Source organism: Portunus trituberculatus, chromosome 37, assembly GCF_017591435.1.
Source record: "Portunus trituberculatus isolate SZX2019 chromosome 37, ASM1759143v1, whole genome shotgun sequence".
Taxonomy (NCBI): Eukaryota; Metazoa; Arthropoda; class Malacostraca; order Decapoda; family Portunidae; genus Portunus; species Portunus trituberculatus.
The window spans coordinates 28,798,728-28,818,727 of NC_059291.1; the positions used below are offsets into that span (position 1 = coordinate 28,798,728).

Genomic DNA, 20,000 nt, shown 5'->3' on the forward strand with positions numbered 1-20,000 from the left:
ATATCATTGGTCGGTATCTCTATACTAAAAATAGGAAATGTGAGCTTTACCACTTAATATAATGAACTAGTTTTCAGTTAACCTAATTTGTATGTCACTTTTAACAATGTGTGTCACCAAATACTCTTAGCTTAGGCAAACAAACAGTCCTTTATGTTCTTTCATAATACATTCTCTCGAATTTTAGTTGTAGAGGCTCTTCTCATTCAACATCCAAACAGTCACAACATATTCTGCTCTGCTTAATCCTTAAACTTTTTTGACAGTTCCACATTTCTCACTCAGTTTAGAATTCTCCATACATTCATTAATTCTTATGCATACCTATTATCCACAGCATCAAACATCCAAAAAGCTGCTCTCTTCTACATATGGAGGACCTACCAATCTCAAAATATCCTCACTATCTTCAGAAGGCTGAATGAAAACTGCCAGAAGAAAGCCAGAAGAAAGCACAGTGGTCACAAGTTAGCCAGATCCAAGCTGAACATATCCACAGGCAGTTTTTCACCTGTCCCATGCCATCTCTTCACGTTCAACTGTCCCGAAGGCAGTGTTTTTCACCTGTCCCATGCCATCTCCTCACGTTCAACTGTCCCATGTCATTAACTCCTGGTCAATCACACTTACCTTCTATCCTATCCAGTTCTTTTTTTTACCTGTTGCTCTTATCTCTGTGCATCTCATGAATATAACAAATACAATGGATCCTCGGACTTATAATTCATTCCAGAAGGCTGTTCCATGTCTGAAATGTTCCAAATCCAAAAGCTGTTTTTCTCATAGGAAACAATGTTAAAAAATTTCCATTCCAAGACACCAAATTTTTATCCAAATAAATAAAAATTGAACATGTAAAATTAATATTATCTAACTTCATGGCACACATAGATGATGGTGTGAGAGGGCACGGGAGTACTTCCCTTCCAATAAGAAGTTCTGGTATGTTAATGAATATTTAAGAAATTTAGCTTCCGAATTTTTTTCACTCACCTAGTCCTTGAGATCATATATCATGTGATTTTTTTTTTTTTTGTATTTAAATTCCCCCCTGGGAATCCATTTTTAAATGTCTTGTGCTGTTGCATCATTGCCTGACATGTGCTAATAAAAACCATCTATCACATTCAATGCTATTATCAAGGCTTGTGTCTTACAGGCATAAATTGACAAGAATTAATATCAGAAACCAAGACAATGAGAAACAAACACAGCTGTGGCTGACAACTTTGACCTTGAAGTCCCCCACACACATCACTTCCTTATCTCTCCTCCCCAACCCTCACCCCAGCCCACACACTTCTCCACCCTGCATCTCTATCAACATACTGCTATGATCTACACAAACTTTTTTCTGACCATCTTTACCATCACAACTATATTATTATTATACATCACCTGACTCATAACAAGCCTCACTACACTACTGCAAAAGATTCTGTTGAGATAGAGGTATGAAGCTGAACCAGATGAGTAATAATTCCTTCAGTGTCCCTATCTCACCTCAACACACTGATCACAACTCAGAGATTCTCCAGTTCAGTCGTAAAAGAGTAGATTACCGTGACACTGCTGATGGTGCCTTGTTACTTTGTTACTTATAAGATTAGTGTACTTATATGAAATATTACTCAACCATCCTATCTGGTTAAGTGACTGGTCAAATGTCCTCACCTCAGCTGGGAAAAGAACAAGGCTGCAACACAGAATCAAAACAAAATGAAGCGGTACCTGAAGCTAACCTCCGTTAATGGTGCTGGCTTTACCCGGATTCAGCTAGATTCAGTGGCCTTCAGATGTTCAAAATTTTTTCCAACACTGAGGGAAAAAATTATTTAAATTTTTGTTGCAAGTTCTAGGGTCCACTGTATTTATATTATTTGTGAAAACTGGTTGATATAGAGTGGACCCTCGATCCTCAAACACACTATGTTCCAGGACCGAACTGATCAAGATCTGAAACTGTTTTCTCCATAGGAAATAATCTACTAAATGTTAATCCATTGCAAGACCTCAGATTGTTACCTAAATAAACAGAGACAACCTCTATCAGCCAGTCGAGATCCAGTTTTTGGTTGACCGATGAAATAATTAATTGATTTTTTTTTTTTTTGGGGGGGCAGGGGGGGGTTGGAGTCTGAATTGTACAAGGTCCAAGGGTACACTGTAATATAAAACACACACACAATGTTTGTTGTGTTACTCTTTTTTTCTTTTTTAATTCCTACATGTTGATACTATTATCAATAAGAGCTAAGATTTATATATTTATCAACCATGTTCATATATTTTACAATGATCAAATGTGGATCTTGAATAAAAGTCCAAGAAACAGTACTCACTCATCTGCCTTTTTCTATCTACCCATAGTCTGAGCTGTCACTTATGATTCTATAATGTCACCAAGCTTAAGAATCAGCCCCAAATAAAATTATATGAAATGGTCTAATGGTCTACAACTTTTAGCTACCAATGTCCCGCCTCTCTTACTCTGTTTAATCATCAATAATAACTAGACTTGCAGAGCTCTGAATCTTATGAACCTACCAACACTTTCAAGTGAAATCTGTTCCTCACCCTGTCACTTTTCTGTAATATGGAGAATCTTAATAATTATGATAAATTCTTTAAGAAATGTATGAGATGTGTTCCTACCTTTCTTTCAGTTTAGTAAAATTATTCATTTATACTAATTCATCTAAGTCAGCAGTCCCCAACCTATGGTACATATACTACTACTAGTACACGAAGACCTTCCAGGTGGTACATGAGCACTTTCGAGATCATATGCAATTTTTAATTAAATTAAATTCATTTCTCAGAAAAATTATCATTGCTTTACAAGTTTACACAAAGATAATCTGACACTGATCAAATGGTGGAAAAAAAACAGATGCATCCCTCATTCGTTTGTGTGCTCTACTTGTAAATAAATTGATATTTGCTGGAATCAAGTTCTTCTGAAACCAGATGGGACATCGGGACTGTACAGGACCTCCAAGTGGTACTCACTAAGGAAGAGTTTGGTGATCATTGATCTAAGTAGTACAACAAAAAATAGATTTTTAGACTACCTGCCTTACCTTATGTACCAAACCAAATACAGGTCACATACTTTTATCCACAACAATTTCTTGTACAAGGCTACAGCTTATCACCATTGGGATCTGTCATCTGCAAATATTAAAACAAACATAACTCTGTATGATTAGCTAAGCCAGGCAGACTCTAATCTAAGTGGTTTTGAGATGGCTTACAATAATTTATATGCCTGTCTTATAGCTACACCATTCATCAAAATACTGGAAGTGTGATTTCACAAATGTTATTTTTTCATTTCATAATTTTTTTATAATTTCTTTCACTTTATTATTACAATTATTTATTATTTTTTTAATTGCCAGTGTGAAAACTCTACTAGGTTTGTTTGACTGCAGAATTATATACATAAGACACGAAATATAAATACAGTACATTAAGAGTTACTCGTACAGCTGTTCGTTCACCTTAGTATATGTAACTTTATTAACTTGTTACATCAATGATGCATAATCAGTCAACTGTCCCTCAATAAAACTGTGAAATATTCTATGATTGATCAAGGCTTCCAGGAGCAAATCTACTGGTGTCTTTCTATAAAAAACTCCAGTAGTATATCATGATTCAAACGGGAAGGAACCATAATGCCCCCAGGTTGGACTGCTCTCGTTATCAACCATAAATGTCTTGACACCTCCCTAACTTTTCTTCATTAACTTAAGCAACATTTGCAGTCTTAGACTTAATTTTCAATCAGTAGAACACCACCTTTCCTCTAATAAACCTCATCTTTTCCTCACTGACACACAGCTCTCTGAGGCAACTGACAGTAGCCCCTTTTCTACTCCCTCCTACTTTCTCTATTCTTATTTTCGTTCCAAAGTGGGATATTGTCTCTATGTGCACAACTATCTGACTTGTTCTCATGCTCATGCTCTTGAATTTTCAGTTTTCCACCATCTGGCTTCAGCTCAAAAGTCACTCTTACTAAATTTATCTGTGCTGTCTACTTCTCCCTAACTTCTCTGATTATGAGAAATTCTTTAGCAGTTCAACTTCAAAAGTGGAGCACATTTGGTTTCTTTATCCCTTCACAGAGATCTCCATCCCTGGAGATTTCAATGTTCACCACCAGCTTTGGCTTTCCTCTCCCTTCATTGACCATCCTGGTGAACTAGCCTTCAAATTTGCTATCCTTCATGACCTCAAGCAACTGGTACAACACCCTACTGGTATTCCTGCCCATCTTGGAGATATGCCCAACATTTTTTTTCTTTTCCTATCTCTAATCCTTCTACTTCTGCTGTTACCCTATCTTCTCTATTTGGCTCCTCCAATCACAATTTTGTACCTGTATCTGATTCTTTTATTCCAATCCCTCCTCAGGATCCCCAAAGAGGAGGTGTCTCTAGCATTTTGCCTAGCTCTAGTTACCAGTTGGGAGAACCTGAGAGGTATTATGCTGATTTTTCTTAGAATGATTACTGTTTCTATGCCAAAGACCCATCTCTGTGTGCTGAACACATGACAGAAGTGATAGTGTCTGGCATGGTGGCATACATTCCTCACTCTTTTTCTCAACCTAAACCTTCCAAACCTTGATTCAACACTGCCTGTTCTTGTGCTATATACATGACAGAGAGGTTGCCCACAAAGGGTACTTGATACTTGAGCCTTCCATCACCTGAATCTATTGCACTTTATATTTCTGCTTGGATTCATGTCAAATCTGTTCTTCAACTTGCTATTACGGCCCGCCCGTAACATACTCCACTACCATCACCTCCTCCGCTTGCTACCTCGTTCGCCATCTCTCCACCTCCCCTTCCACGTCACCGTCTCATGAACCTTCCACGCCACCGTCTCATGAACCCTCCACGTCACCGTCTCATGAAGCCCGCTACTGTCCCGAAGTTGGATTCACGCGGCCCCATTCGACTCAAGCGGAAGTGTTAAGCCAGATCTTGGCTTTCTGGAAGTCAAGTCGAGGTCAAGGCCTCAACCAGTGAACACAACGCCTCTTGGACTACCGTGGGATCAACCATCACCCAGCACTTCACCACTGCGACACCTCATAAGTATCACTTCCCCTCGTCCGTTTTTTCCACATTGCCTCCATATAGGATTAGTATTATTGTTAGGTATTAAGTTGGGTTCTTTATTGTTGTATTTATTTATGTGTTATATGTATATGTGTATGTCAGTTTCATGTGTTTCATGTTATATCTATATGTGTATGTCAGTTTCATTATTGGGTTATTAAATAGCTTTTTAAGTGCCCCTTTGCATTTCCTCACCAGTTGAACCTGCAGTGTTTTTTTTTTTATTGTTATTGTTCACCGGCTCCCCGATGCCAATCTTACCCGTTTAACCGGTGAACGTAACAATTGGCGACCGTGACAGGACCATTATAACCCTTGTTCAGTGTTCCATTTTTCCAGTGACTTTTTTCTGTGATTACATTATTTTTTTTGTGTTTCTGTGGTGTTGTGACTTTGATGTGTTTTTTCTGTGACTTACTCTGCGTGTGGTTTAAATTTACCTTTGTGCGATCAAGTGGCTCCTTTTGGGTTAAAAGTGCTTCGTGACTTTCATTGGTATCGCATAGCAGTGGTAGAGCAGGAAACCAGGTAGAAAGGCGTGTTCACCGATAGCACTTATCTCTATTTTTGCACATAGGCAGGTGTGTAATAAGTGTTATCCAAGTGTTGGGATCATCATATGTTCATGCGAACCCTCAATCCCCTCACTTCGCGGATCATTTTTCTCGCTAGTTAGAATCGGCCATTTTAACTAGTCTCTCACACTAATCCGCCTCTCTATCAATAACAAGTCTCAGTACAATTCGCTCCTCATTCTCAAGTCTCGTAACTAGACTAATCCGGATCCCTCTTAATGCCGTAATTCTCTAGTTTACCCCTCATTAGTGATTGTACTCATAAGTGTTTACTTAAGTATAATCTAGGTAATTTCCAAGGTTGCCTTTATTATCACTCTGCCAAGTTCCTCACTTAAGTAATTCGCTTATCATTTTTTTTGCTGTTGTTTGTTTAACATCTATTTAATATGGCTTCCGCTCAGTTTAACGTTGAAGATTTTTGTGCTGACCCTTCTCTGGAACAACTTAAAGATGCTAATATAAAGAAGGACCAATGGAAAGCCATCGCTAAACATTTTGATGTTCCCATCACGTCTCAGATGACTAAAGAGGTCATTAAGAATGTAGTTGTTGAACATCTAGTGCAAGAAGGTCAGTTGCTAGGAAATGCCATAGAAGAGTTAACTCCCATGTCAGCCTCTACGAGGACTATAATACACAGTCCCCAGGAAGAACAGGATAAGAGTAGGATAAGTCAGTGGGAAATTGAGAAGCTTAGACTAGAATACCGGATGCATGAAAAACAAATGCAACTACAGGCAGAAAAAGAAGCGAAAGAAATGCAACTACAGGCAGAAAGAAGAAGCGAAAGAAATGCAACTACAGGCAGAAAGAAGAGAGAGAATTACAGGAAAGACAAATGCAACTACAGGCAGAAAAGGAAGAGAGAGAATTTCAGTTACAACTTAAAAGGCAGGAGAAAGAGTTAGAAATTCAGGAGTTAACCCTACGAAATGACGCTAAGTTTAGAGGGGAAGAAATAGATATAAAGAAAAAGTTAGCAAGCTTTAATCCTGCTACAGCTGCTCCGCTAGTTCCCCCTTTTGATGAATCTGATGTTGACGGGTCATTTCGCGCTTTTGAGAGCATTGCTAATAGGAATAAATGGCCCAAGGATCAGTGGGTGTCTCTCCTTGTCCCTAAGCTAGTAGGAAAAGCTTATAGGGTATACAACGGCCTTAGTGATGAGGTAGAATATGAAGAGATCAAAGGTAACATTCTAGACGCCTACTCTATCACTTCTGATGGATACAGACAACAGTTCCGAAAGTATGTGAAACCAGACTCTCACACCTATGTTGAATTTGCTAGTGAGAAACTAAGACAATTTAAGAAATGGTTAGCCGCCCTTAACATTACCACCTTTTCGGAGTTGCTCAATCTAATGGTCCTGGAAGAATGGAAGAACAAGTTACCCTTTAATATTCTGAGGCATGTGGAAGAACGGGAGAGAGTGATCTTATGTCTGCCGCTAAAGTGGCTGATGCGTTTGCTTTGTTGATGGGATCCCTGGGTAGTAGAGGTCGTGGTTCACTATCTAATGTTAGGTCCTCCTTTGGGGAAGGTTTTGGGGGCGCGGTGGTAAGCCGACCGGATTCTCGCCAAATGCATATAATTCCCCTGGTGTACATACTGTAAGAAACCAGGTCACACGATCCAGAAATGTAGACACCCAAATTGCAAGGCCTCTCAACGTCAACTTTCTTTTGTGGCCCCTAAACCTAACACATTTGAGAACAAGAAACCAGTGGCCCTAGCTAACCCTGTCAACTCTCCTCTAGAACTTTATGACTCGTACATGTATCAAGGTAAAGTGTCCCTGACTGATGGTAAAGACAAGGCAATAAATGTCAAGGTTCTGCGTGATACAGGTGCTGCCCAATCCATCTTAAGGGAAGATGTCATCCCTAACATCAAACAGGCTTTCACTGGGAGAAGGTGATCCTTACAGGTCTCGAATCACAGCTCTCCTATCCCTTGGCTAATATTAGCTTACAGTGCCCTTTCATTTCAGGAGAGGTTGTGGTAGCCATTAAACCTGGTGAACTGCCAGTACCGGGGGTACATCTTGTACTGGGTAATGATCTTGCGGGTAACTTGGCTGTTCCAAACTTAATTGTTCTTGATTCTCCCTTAACAGAAAGTCCCACTAAGACCCTGGACGAAACATCCCCTCACTTCTTCCCAGTGTGTGCAGTCACCAGGTCTCAGTCCAAGTCCCCTGCCCTTTCACCACCTCCTCCACCAATGATTGCCTCTACTGACAACTTGTACAATAACATCATTTCAAAGGAGAATTTGATTAATGCTCAGGAACAGGATCTCACTTTGGCTAAGATCAGACATGTTGCCAGTGAGACAAAGGATATGTCTAAATTGCCTTGTTTTTATTATCAGGAAGGAGTCCTGATGCGTGCCTACAGACCTCCTGAACTGAAACAACTAGACACCTGGTCAGAAACACATCAAGTTGTCATCCCTTGTCTGTAAGACCAGCCATTATAGAACTAGCTCATGATGGATTGTCAGGTCATCTAGGCATCCAAAAACCTACAAGAAGGCTCTTCAACATTTTTTTGGCCAGGAATGAAAAAGGATGTGTCACACTATGTAAAAACATGTCACATATGTCAAATTGTGGGTAAGCCTAACGAACGCCTTGTGCCAGCTCCTCTGACGCCTATTCCAGTTCAGACGGAGCCCTTCGAAAAGATCGTTCTAGACTGCGTAGGGCCCTTACCCAAAACCAAACGAGGGAATCAGTATTTGTTAACCCTCATGGATCCCACTACCAGGTACCCTGAAGCATTCCCTCTTAAGAACATCACATCAAAGACCATTGTAAAACATCTAATACATTTTTTCACCTCGGTAGGAATTCCAAAACAAATTCAGTCTGACAAGGGTAGCAATTTCACTAGCAATTTTTTCCAACAGATAGTGAATGAGCTAAACATCGACCATGTAACCTCCTCGGCTTACCACCCCAATCCCAAGGCTGTCTGGAGCGGTTTCACCAAACATTAAAATCCATGATGAAGAAGTATTGCTTGGAGCATCAAGGAGACTGGGATGAAAGTATCTCTTTCCTTCTCTTCGCTTTAAGAGAATCTCCTCAAGATTCTTTAGGTTACTCCCTTTTGAATTACTCTATGGTAGACAGATCAGGGGGCCTCTCAAAATATTAAAGGATCAATGGTTTACTCAAAATACTCCTTCAAGCCCCAGTGTGTCTGACTACATCAGTAACCTTAAGAATAAAATCAGTGAAGTCAGATCTTTTGCTAAATCAAACTTCCTCAAATCTCAAACTAAAATGCAACAAAATTCTCTTCCCAAATCTGTCATGAGAAGTTTCAAACCAGGAGACAAGGTTTTACTTTTCTCCCCACTCCAGGCAATGCTCTTCACAGTAAGTTCATGGGACCTTATGTTGTGGCTCAAAAACTAAGTCCATTAAACTATGTGGTCCACACTCCTGACCGTCGTAAGGATTCCCAACTAGTTCATATTAATCTAATGAAACCTTACCACTCCAGAGAACCAGAGGACGACTTGTCTCGCACTGTACCTGTATGTCTGGTAGGGAAGGAGTCTGGTCCTGTGCCCCCCGAGGAAGAGTCCGACATCGAATTCCTCTTCTCGTCACCTAAAGGACGCCCCTCAAACAGCCAAATCATGTCCAACCTTGATGAGGTTTTTCTTTCCTTAACACCTTCACAACAGTCTGATCTTAAAAAGTTATTGCTAGACTTTTCAGAAATCACAGGTGACCTTCCAGGACTTTGTACTACTATCCAACATGATATAACATTAATATCTAATGACATCAAGCCTATAAGACAACCAGCCTATCGCATTTCACCCATTAAAAGAGACTTGATGAAAAAAGAGGTAGACTATCTGCTCTGTCATCACCTTGCAGAACCTAGTATATCCCCTGGGCTTCTCCTGCCTGTTAACATCTAAGCCAGATGGTAGTAGTCGATTTTGCACCGACTACAGGAAATTAAATAAAGTGACGGTGCCAGACTCCTACCCATTGCCCTTGATAGAGGACCTTATAGATAGTATAGGAGTAGCCAAATTTGTAACCACTATAGATTTACTTAAAGGTTACTACCAGATTCCCCTCTCGGACGAGGCCCGAATAATATCCGCCTTCATCACCCCCTTCGGACTATACCAATACACAGTGATGCCCTTCGGCTTGTCTAATGCTCCCGCCACCTTCCAGAGGGCTATAAATTACATCACCCAGGACTTGGAGGGAACATCTGCCTATCTGGACGACCTGGTGGTGACTTCGGACGACTGGGTGACACATCTGACCCGTCTCCGGAGGCTGATGGGTCGGTTGCAGGAAGCCGGTCTTACAATCAACCTGGCCAAGTCCACCTTCGGGAAGTCTACGGTGGTCTACCTGGGACATGTGGTGGGGAACGGCAAGGTTCGCCCCAAGAGAGCCAACGTGGAGGCCATCCTTGGCTTCCTGTCCCTACCACCAGGAAAGCTCTCATGAGGTTCTTGGGGATGGCTGGTTTCTACAGACGATTCTGTAGGAACTTCTCCACCCTGGCCGCCCCTGACGGACCTTATCAGCACTTCCGTCCCCTTCCACTGGACCCCGACCTGTGACCAAGCCTTCCAACATCTCAAGGCGTTCCTCTCCTCGGAGCCAGTGGTCTGGACGCCAGATCACTCCCGCCCCTTCCATCTACAAGTGGACGCGAGTGGAGTTGGAGTGGGTGCTGTCCTCCTACAAGCGGACCCCACAAGCGGCATCCTCCATCCCATCGCCTATCACTCCACCAAGCTGAAGAAACACCAACTCAACTACTCCACCATCGAGAAGGAGGCTCTGGCACTCGTCCTGGCGCTCCAACGTTTTGAGTGCTACCTTCATCCTGGTCCTCAAACTACGAAGGTCTTCACCGATCACAACCCTCTGGCCTTCCTTCACGCCATGAAGAACCGAAACCAACGCATTCTTAGGTGGGCCTTGTTAACTCAACCCTTCAACTTGAAGTCCACCATATCAAGGGGTGGACAACATCATCGCCGACGCCTTATCAAGATCTCCCGTCTCACCTCCTTCATGAGCCCATTACGGAGGTCTTAGGGGGGAGGAAATGTTACGCCCGCCCGTAACATACTCCACTACCATCACCTCCTCCGCTTGTTACCTCGTTCGCCACCTCTCCACCTCCCTTCCACGTCACCGTCTCATGAACCTTCCACGCCACCGTCTCATGAACCCTCCACGTCACCGTCTCATGAAGCCCGCTACTGTCCCGAAGTTGGATTCACGCGGCCCCATTCGACTCAAGCAGAAGTGTTAAGCAAGCTCTCGGCTTTCTGGAAGGCAGTCGAGGTCAAGGCCTCAACCAGTGAACACAACGCCTCTTGGACTACCGTGGGATCAACCATCACCCAGCACTTCACCACTGCGACACCTCATAAGTATCACTTCCCCTCGTCCGTTTTTTTCCACATTGCCTCCATATAGGATTAGTATTATTGTTAGGTATTAAGTTGGGTTCTTTATTGTTGTTTATTTATGTGTTATATGTATATGTGTATGTCATTTTCATGTGTTTCATGTTATATCTATATGTGTATGTCATGTTCAGTTTCATTATTGGGTTATTAAATAGCTTTTAAAGTGCCCCTTTGCATTTCCTCACCAGTTGAACCTGCAGTGTTTTTTTTTATTGTTATTGTTCACCGGCTCCCCGATGCCAATCTTACCCGTTTAACCGGTGAACGTAACACAGCCAAGACTAAAGTCTGAACCTGATCCAAATCAGCCATGGTCCAAATAAGCCTGCATCTGTGATCACCAGTATGGCTTCCATCAAGGCTACTCTACTGGTGATCTTCTGGCTTTTCTTACCGAGTCATCCTCTTTAAAAAAATTTTGGTGAAACTTTTGTTGTTGTATTGGACATATCAAAAGCTTTTGATATAGTCTGGCACAAAGCTTTGCTCTCAAAACTACCCTCCTATGGTTTCTATCCTCTCTGCAACATTATCTCAAGTTTCCTCTTCGACTATTATATTGCTGCTGTGGTAAACAAACACTGTTCTCCTTAATCTATTAACAGTTGTGTTCCTCAGGGTTTTGTTTGGGGCAGAAAAAAACTAGTAGTGTTTAATGTCTCAAAAACTCAAGTCCTCCATCTATCAACTTGACATAAGCTTCTGGACGGACAACTATCCTCTCTTCTTCAGTGATACTCAATTGTCCCCCTCTTTTACACTGAATATCCTCAGTCTGTCCTTTACTTATAATCCAAACTGAAAAAACTGGAAACATCACATCTCATCTAAAACAACTTCTATGAGGATGGACATTCTGAGAAGTCTTTGCCAGTTTTTCTCACCCTTGAACTGCTAACTCTAACTCTGTATTAATGCCTTATCTGCCTATGTATTTCTTATTAATTTTTTGTTATGTTATGTCCTATAGTGCCTGTAGGTATACTTGAAGAGTATGGGAAGCGCTGTCCAACTTCCACCCATTAGCAGTGCAGGCAATTTTATTTATAGTGGTACCCATATTAGGGCCCACATCACCACCCTAGTGCATCTTTGATGTAAGGTAATTACACCTCCACCTAGAACCTGGGTATCATGGTATGGAGGACTCTTGACAAGTATGGGAGGCTTCCATTCACACAATTTTATTAGATAGGGTGGAATCAAAAGCTTTTTATCTTATCAACTCCTCTCCTCTGACTGACCATTTTCAGCCTCTTCCCGCAATTGGAATGTTGCATCTCTTGCTATCTTCTACTGCTATTTTCATACTAACTGCTCTTTTGATCTTGCTAACTGCATTGCAGTGCTTTAAATCTTTCATACCTTTCCCTGGTAAACAAAGGAACTCCCAACCTGCTTCTGTTTTTCCAACTTCCTAAGACTTGACTTCACTTAAGAGGGAAGTTTCAAGACATTAACCCATTTTTTGGGGATAACTCTTTCAGACCAACAAAGGGACTGGTAATTTAGTGGGCTTATTTTTCTATTTATTTATTTTTTTTTTTGTTGCCCTTGGCCAGCTTTCCCCTCTTGCATAAAAAAATAGAAAAGCTTAATTGGTTCTTTTGGGTTGTTCAGACTGGGAAGCAATTCATCCAATTCAAATTAATGGTAATAAGTAAAAAAAGAAAATAACAATAATTAATTCCAAGTTCCAAAATTCCTCTATCTTCTTTTGCACTTATGAATGAAAACAACCTCTATTACAAAACCAAAAATACAGTACAAGAAAATATGGTGTACCTACCTACCCTATATTTCAGTGTGTACTAGATGGTACTTGAATAATCTTAAGAAAAAACAAAGTTGGTCATCCAATACATCAAACAAAAACTTTTACATAAAATACTGTATTTTGGTAAATAAACACCGATCTCAAAACGATACATCATCCAAAGTTCCTGATGTCTGCAGTCTTGAGAACAGTTATTGTAATGTATACAATTTTTATTTTACACTAAACATTCTCTCTCTCTCTCTTTCTCTCTAAACCAAAACAATCTAACACCCTAACATAATATAAACCTAATCTAACTATGTTTCTGCCTGGATGCTTAAATTTTCAAAAGCATCATTACGAGGCAGGAACCAATAGTAAACATTAACCCATTACAATTATCACACACAGCAAGGCCTGGGGTGTGGTCTGCCCCATAACCATCCAACCTGCTTATGGTGACATTCACACTGCTGGAGGGCCAACCTCTTGAGAATAAATCCTGATTTCCAGAAGTTACTGCATAACATAACATAACATAACATAAATAATAGGATAACAAAGGGCCACCAGGGCCCATCTAGGTTATCCTGTATCAGTCGCACAGCGACCTCGTCATCAGTACTTAAAGATACACTTACAAGTACACAATACATTATATACTAATTCTAAATATTTGGCCCATTAACAGGGCTAAGTCCTGCAGCAAAATCCTCTACAATTTGTGGTCCCCATACATGGGGATCATGTCTTGTTTAACTATAGTAAATTTCTTATAAAAACTATCATGCAGTGCTATACATAATTATAAATCTAATAAATTTAAGTGCTTATCTAATCTGTTTTTAAACATTGTCAAACTAGTGCTATTTACAACCGTCTCTGGCAATGCATTCCAGAAGTCTACCACCCTATGACTAAAGAAATATTTTCTTATATAACCTGCAGCCTTGCTTTCTAATCTTCCTGCCATGATTTCTAGTCCTATTTCCCTCCTCTAAGGTAAAGAAAGATCTCACATCTATGTAGTTTGTATCTGAGAACATTTTAAATAACTCTATCATATCCCCTCTTATACATCTCCTCTCAAATGAAAACATGTTTAATTCCTTTAATCTATCTCTATACTCCAGGCGCTTTAATGCTGGTATCATCCTAGTTGCTCTTCTGTTGATATCCTGCCTATAGTGGGGTGACCAGGCCTGTATGCAATACTCTAAATGGGGCCTAACATAGGAATTATATAAGCTACGCACCACTTCCTTACTTTTATAACTAACATTTCTATTTATAAAACCCAGGATCCTATTTGCCCTATTTCTTGCTTCTAAACATTGCTTTGAAAATTTCATAGTCCTGTCTATCACTACTCCTAAATCCTTTCCTTCCTCTACTGCCTCTAGCCAACATCCCTCCATCTCATAGTTAAAGTTTGTGTTGTCTTTACCTAAATGCATAACCTGACACTTTTAGAATTAAACTCCATCTGCCACCTGTCTGCCCATGCTATCAGCCTGTCCAGGTCTCGTTGTATTCTGTAATTGTCCTTTTCACCCTGTACTGCACATGCTATCTTAGTATCATCTGCAAACTTTGATACTTTGCTACTAATTCCTATATCTAAATCGTTAATGTACACCAAGAAAAGAAGAGGTCCTAGCACTGATCCTTGGGGTACCCCACTAACCACTTCCTTCCACTCAGACATTGCCCCATTTAATACTACTCTCTGTTTCCTATCAGAAAGCCATTCACTAATCCAATCAACTAACCTACCCCCTATCCCATGTAGTCTCAATTTGTACACTAGCCTCCTATGCGGTACCTTATCAAACAAACGCCTTGCTAAAATCTAGATATATAACATCTATGCTATTTCCATCATCTAACTCCTTGGTAATATATTCTAAGATATCGAGCAAATTTGTAAGACAGGACCTCCCTGATCTAAAGCCATGTTGGGTATCTCTAATTAATCTATTCTCATTTAAGTGCTCCCAAATACTACCCTTAATGATTTTCTCTAGTATCTTACATACTATACTAGTTAAACTGATCGGTCTATAATTATTCGCATCATCCTTCCTACCTTTTTTAAATATTGGAGTAACATTAGCTAACTTCCAGTCCTGAGGTATCTCAGCAAACCTAAGTGATCTTTCAAAGATTAACTTAAGTGCTTCAGAAATACTGTCTACACCCTCCCTAAGTACTCTGGCATGTAGCTCATCATATAATGATGTAATATGTATATGGACGCGGAAGAGCCATAGTGTCAGATTCAGCAAGAGGAAAAGGTCATAAGCATTCTATAATTCCTCCAGATCACGTATTACATTAGCACTATTTACAGCAAAATAATCAACACTCGTGAGTTAACATATCCGCGGCAAGCTGAACATCTCAATGAGCGCACATATGAGGATTGCGGAACCAAGGTAAAATGAATACGAGATTCATTTTACCTTGTGCGGAACATTACCTACTTGACTGCCCATTATCGGCGTTGTTCACAAGGAGCTGCTGGGAATGGGAACGGCGGTGGCATGGCTCACGGTTTAGCTAAACTGTAATAGCTCGACCATGGCATGGCTCTCTTCCTCCCGGAGTCATGGAACAGCGTCTGTTGCCTAGCGAAGACCATAAGCATCACAATTTTATCAATAGAAACTATAGTATGCTTTGAAGCTATGGCAGACGTGTACTTATATAATAAACACGCTACATATGAACCGGTACACAACCTTGAATTTTTTTTTTTTTCTACAAAACAGAGCAACTCCGGTCCTCCTTACCTCACTGTTTCACGTATCTACGTCACACGTCGTTGATGGCAGTGACAGCAAATCAGTTGAGTAGATGAGCGGCGCGCTGTCTGCTAGCCGCTGCTCTGCGAGGACTGCCACGTTGTCACCTGCCAGTACCAACTTCATGAAAGAACAATACATAAAATAATTGCTCTCCAAGTTACGAATTCACTATTATTGCATTAGAATTTCACCTCCGTCCTTTTATTTCATATTTTTCCTTGCATCACAGGAGGAACCTAAATACCACGTAATGACGAAATACTTAGAGGTATCGATCAGGTAACGAGACGCTTCATGCAGCTTCATTCACCGTGGTATGCGCGATTGTTTACTTTTCATCATTCTGGATCTTATTACTGCTCAAAAGCATAAATTCAGAATTCACAGTAGAATTTTATTAGCTACAGGTTATTCCAAGTATTTCTCACTGTTTCATATAAAAAAAAAGTTATAAGTAGATAAATCTTGTCTCTGGCAGTGACAAGCACTTATCTCATTGCATTATTAGATTCCTATTCGTAGTGAAGCAACATGCCAAGATAATTATCATTGCATCACCTGACTTAAATTAATCTTACAGCAAAATTCAGAATGCTACATAAGGACGAAATGAGAAAATGGGTACGAAGATATTTCAGTAATTGACAACGCCACAGTTGACTGGACAAGGACTTCACCGTTGTCTATAGAATTCTCGATGCCGATCTTGTACGTTGAGCCCTTACCTTTCCCTCTCTTCTGCCATCCTTACGATCTCCTGCATCTTTTCCTCGATTTCTCCAATATGCTGTCCAGAAATTCCATTTACTGAAAGCTTCATCTGAGAGAGAGAGAGAGAGAGAGAGAGAGAGAGAGAGAGTCTTTGTGGAGATTGGCAACACATTTTTATATTAACAGCCTGTCTCAGTAAAGAAGATAAAAACAAAAAATGAACAGAAATCAAAAGCTTTTCGTCTCATCAACTCCCCTCCTCTGACTGACTGTCTTCAGCCTCTTTCTCACTGCCGAAAGGTTTCATCTCTTTCTATATTTTATCGCTATCTTTATGCTAACTGTTCTGATCTTGCTAACTGCATGCCTCCCGTCCTCCTGTGGCCTCGCTGCACAAGGCTTTCATCTTCCTCTCATCTCTATTCTGTCCAACCTCTAATACAAGAGTTAACCAGTATTCTCAATCATTCATACCTTTCACTGGTAAACTCTGGAACTTCCTACCTGCTTCTGTATTTTCAATTTCCTTCGACTTAACGTCTTTTAAGAGGGAGGTTTCAAGACATTTGTCCCACTCTTTTGACTAACTCTTTCTAATCTTTTATGGAGACTGCAATTCTTGTGGGCCTTTTTTTTCTAATGTATTTTTTCCCCTTGACAGTTCTCCCTCTTACATGAAAAAAAAAATAAATAAATAAAACGATTTATACATCTCTCATTCTTCACTGACCGGCTAATACATGCCTCGTCATGGCGCCTGCTAATTTTTTTACTGAGAAAAATAATTTCTAACGAATGTAATTTTCTCAATTATCAGTGTATATTTGTCTTTTTTTCATTTATGAGATGAAACATATATCCTTTTATTCATGAACTACCAGGAGGCCGGGAACATCAAAGACGGCAGTTAGAAACACGGAGCCACGACAGGCTGTCGGATCATTGGTGCATGGAAAGCTGACACAGGCTCATTGAACGCTACCTGCACTAAACTTACGTAGGATGTAGGCAGATGGCGTGTGACTTATATTGTCCATAACAATCAAAGGATTTTGACGTGTTTCACGTATAACTTCTACGTATACCAAGACATGATTCCCCTTCCGTAGGCTTGACTTCAGTATATCTTTAACTCAATAAACCTCAACATATCAAACTTCATCTTTTATTGAAACATGAGTGTGTTGGATCAGTGGGCCAACAATGAGACGCACACCAACATGTACAATCCGGCTAACCAACACTGAACAATAATCAGAACGGAGAGTCTTATATGTATGTATAACAGCATCTGAGGCAAGTATCACATCACGATCAATACAGAGGTGGTGCCGAGGCCGCCCAGGTGACGACGAAAACTTCACGCTGCCAGTCTCGCATCCAGAACTTCTTTAACTGACTGACTGGCATCAGGGGAGGCTGGACAAGGATTGCCACACATGACTAACGGGAGAGCACTCCTAGTACCTGTGAGATGGAACGTCCACTGGGAATATTATAGTGAAAAAAAAAGATAAATGGCAATTTAAGGCCTCATGCTAACTGAACCCTGTTTTAGCGAGGGCTTTCCGGCATGCGGGGCGTTGAAAGGAACACTGGCGGAAGAGGAACAGTTTCTCAGTGAAACTGCATGCACGTTGCTCGGCTCCGCTTTGGGCAGACTGGCGGCGATCTCTCCACCTCCATCTACCGGCACACTTGGGCAGCCTCTCTCACACAGCAACAATATACAAATGATCTAACCTAAAGCTGCACATAGGCTGTTCTTTTCATCGGCCGAGAGGGAGGCGACGAGCACAGGGATTGGCGGCGGCGGAATTTCCAGCACCGCCCGCCGCCCTTGCTCCTCATTCTCTCCTCGCAGATCAGACTAGGCTAGGACATATGAAGGCGAACAACAGAAATATAGTGGTCACTGAAATGAAGATGTTTACATTTTTGAAAAAGACAACACGTATATTAAAAAGATGACTCACCACAGGTAAGGTCATCCTCAAGTCAGTTTGGTTATGGGTCGGCGGAGCGCATGAGCGAAGCATCTCCCGTCTGCATAGGAAGGAATGAACTGACAATGTGTCTGCCCATTCTTCCTGACGGGAAGTGGCGGCAACGGAGCGGTCAAAAGGTGCTCGCTCGGCCATAAAAAGATAACCGCCAGTCAATGCATGCCTCCACTACTTGACCTTTAATTTCTTCCCTTCCCCCCACGAAAGTATCCTAAGGTTAGGTCGCCCATCATAATCAGAGTAAATGAACGGCCTCATTAGAGCCAGGTAGCTAAATGAATCGCTCCAGCCGGACTATATTATTATGAGACTAATAATCACTCCTGTAATGTAAGACTTGAGGTTGCCTTCACTCACGCTAGGAGAGACTGCGTCGTTGTGATAAAAGGAGATCCTTTATAAAGTTGTAACACCATAAAGTGACAGACAAAAGTCAACAGCAACGTGACAAACCTGGTAGAAAGACAACTTGAAGGCAACAGGTGGTAGGTGATAACGAGTGACAAGCGGGAGGTTGCGTGTCCCACCGTAAACATGAACACCTCGATTAATATCCAAGAGGAGAGAACGTGATGGCATATACACCGTAAAGTAATAATGCTATACAGATTCGGTTGACAAAACGACACGCAATGTAATTTGCCTAAATATCTAGTGTGTACAGAGAATCACTTGTTCGATATCGACATTGGGAGGACGCGAGGAGATACCAGTCCAGGGTTGAGAGAGAGAGGGGGGAGGGCAGCATGTCAGCACTTGGGAGCCTTGTAAGACAGGCAGGAAAGGTATAATTCGGTTAAACGAAACTGGATTAATGATACTATCGACGAGCGACTATTAGCATGCACTTTCCAACTCTGTGACGTGCAGTTAAGGGCAAAAGTTCCCGACACTCGTTCCCTCGCGTCACGGTGTGCATGCGTGGCGAGTTGAGGTCAACGAAGGAGGCTGCGTGTGGCTTTTTGACGTATCTAAAGTAACAGACAAATAAAATATTTACTGTAAAAGAGGGAGATTGTTAGCTCTGTTGACTGGTATTTCCTCTCGACCCTTGAGTTTCGCCAGTGGAAGAAGAGACTTGGAGCCTGTGTATTCACGCTTTTGGAGAATCCATAGTTTGATGCAAGTCTGGATGAGGTAACGGTGGGTGGTTGAGAAAGGAATTGAAACCGTAGAAAGAAGGTGCAGTGGGAGAGCGGAAGGTGTGGAATATAGTGTGAAGGAAATGCGAAAGGATAAAGAAGGCAAGAAAAAGAAAAAGAGAATAAGGAACGAGGAATTAAGAGAAGTAATGAGGATTTTGGAAAAACCAAGAAGTAGAGGGATTATGTAGTAACAAAGGAGAAAATGAGCTCAGAGAGAAGAAACGTAAGAAAAATGTAATAGAAGAAATAATAGCCAAGAAAGTGGAGGAAAAGAGAAGAAAAGAAAAGGAAAAGGGAGGAATGGTGAGAAGAGGCGAGAAGAGAGGAGAGGAGAGGAGAGGAGAGGAGAGAGAGAGAAGAGGAGAGAAG

General features: G+C 41.1%; 2 long non-coding RNA genes across 4 annotated transcripts in view; one reads left to right on the plus strand and one right to left on the minus strand.

The window, feature by feature from the left end:
* LOC123514102 overlaps nt 1-2,345 on the plus strand; it is a 31,457-nt gene extending 29,112 nt beyond the window's left edge. For all 3 annotated transcript variants that reach the window (XR_006677519.1, XR_006677518.1, XR_006677517.1), the window contains exon 4: nt 338-2,345. This is a non-coding gene — a long non-coding RNA (uncharacterized LOC123514102). The remainder of the gene's footprint in view (nt 1-337) is intronic.
* The window catches only part of LOC123514103, a 33,491-nt gene extending 17,612 nt beyond the window's left edge, over nt 1-15,879 (minus strand). The window contains exons 1-2 of the long non-coding RNA XR_006677520.1: nt 15,755-15,879; nt 15,446-15,589 (exon numbers count right to left, since the gene is read on the minus strand). This is a non-coding gene — a long non-coding RNA (uncharacterized LOC123514103). The remainder of the gene's footprint in view (nt 1-15,445; nt 15,590-15,754) is intronic.
* Between the last annotated feature and the right edge of the window lie 4,121 nt (nt 15,880-20,000).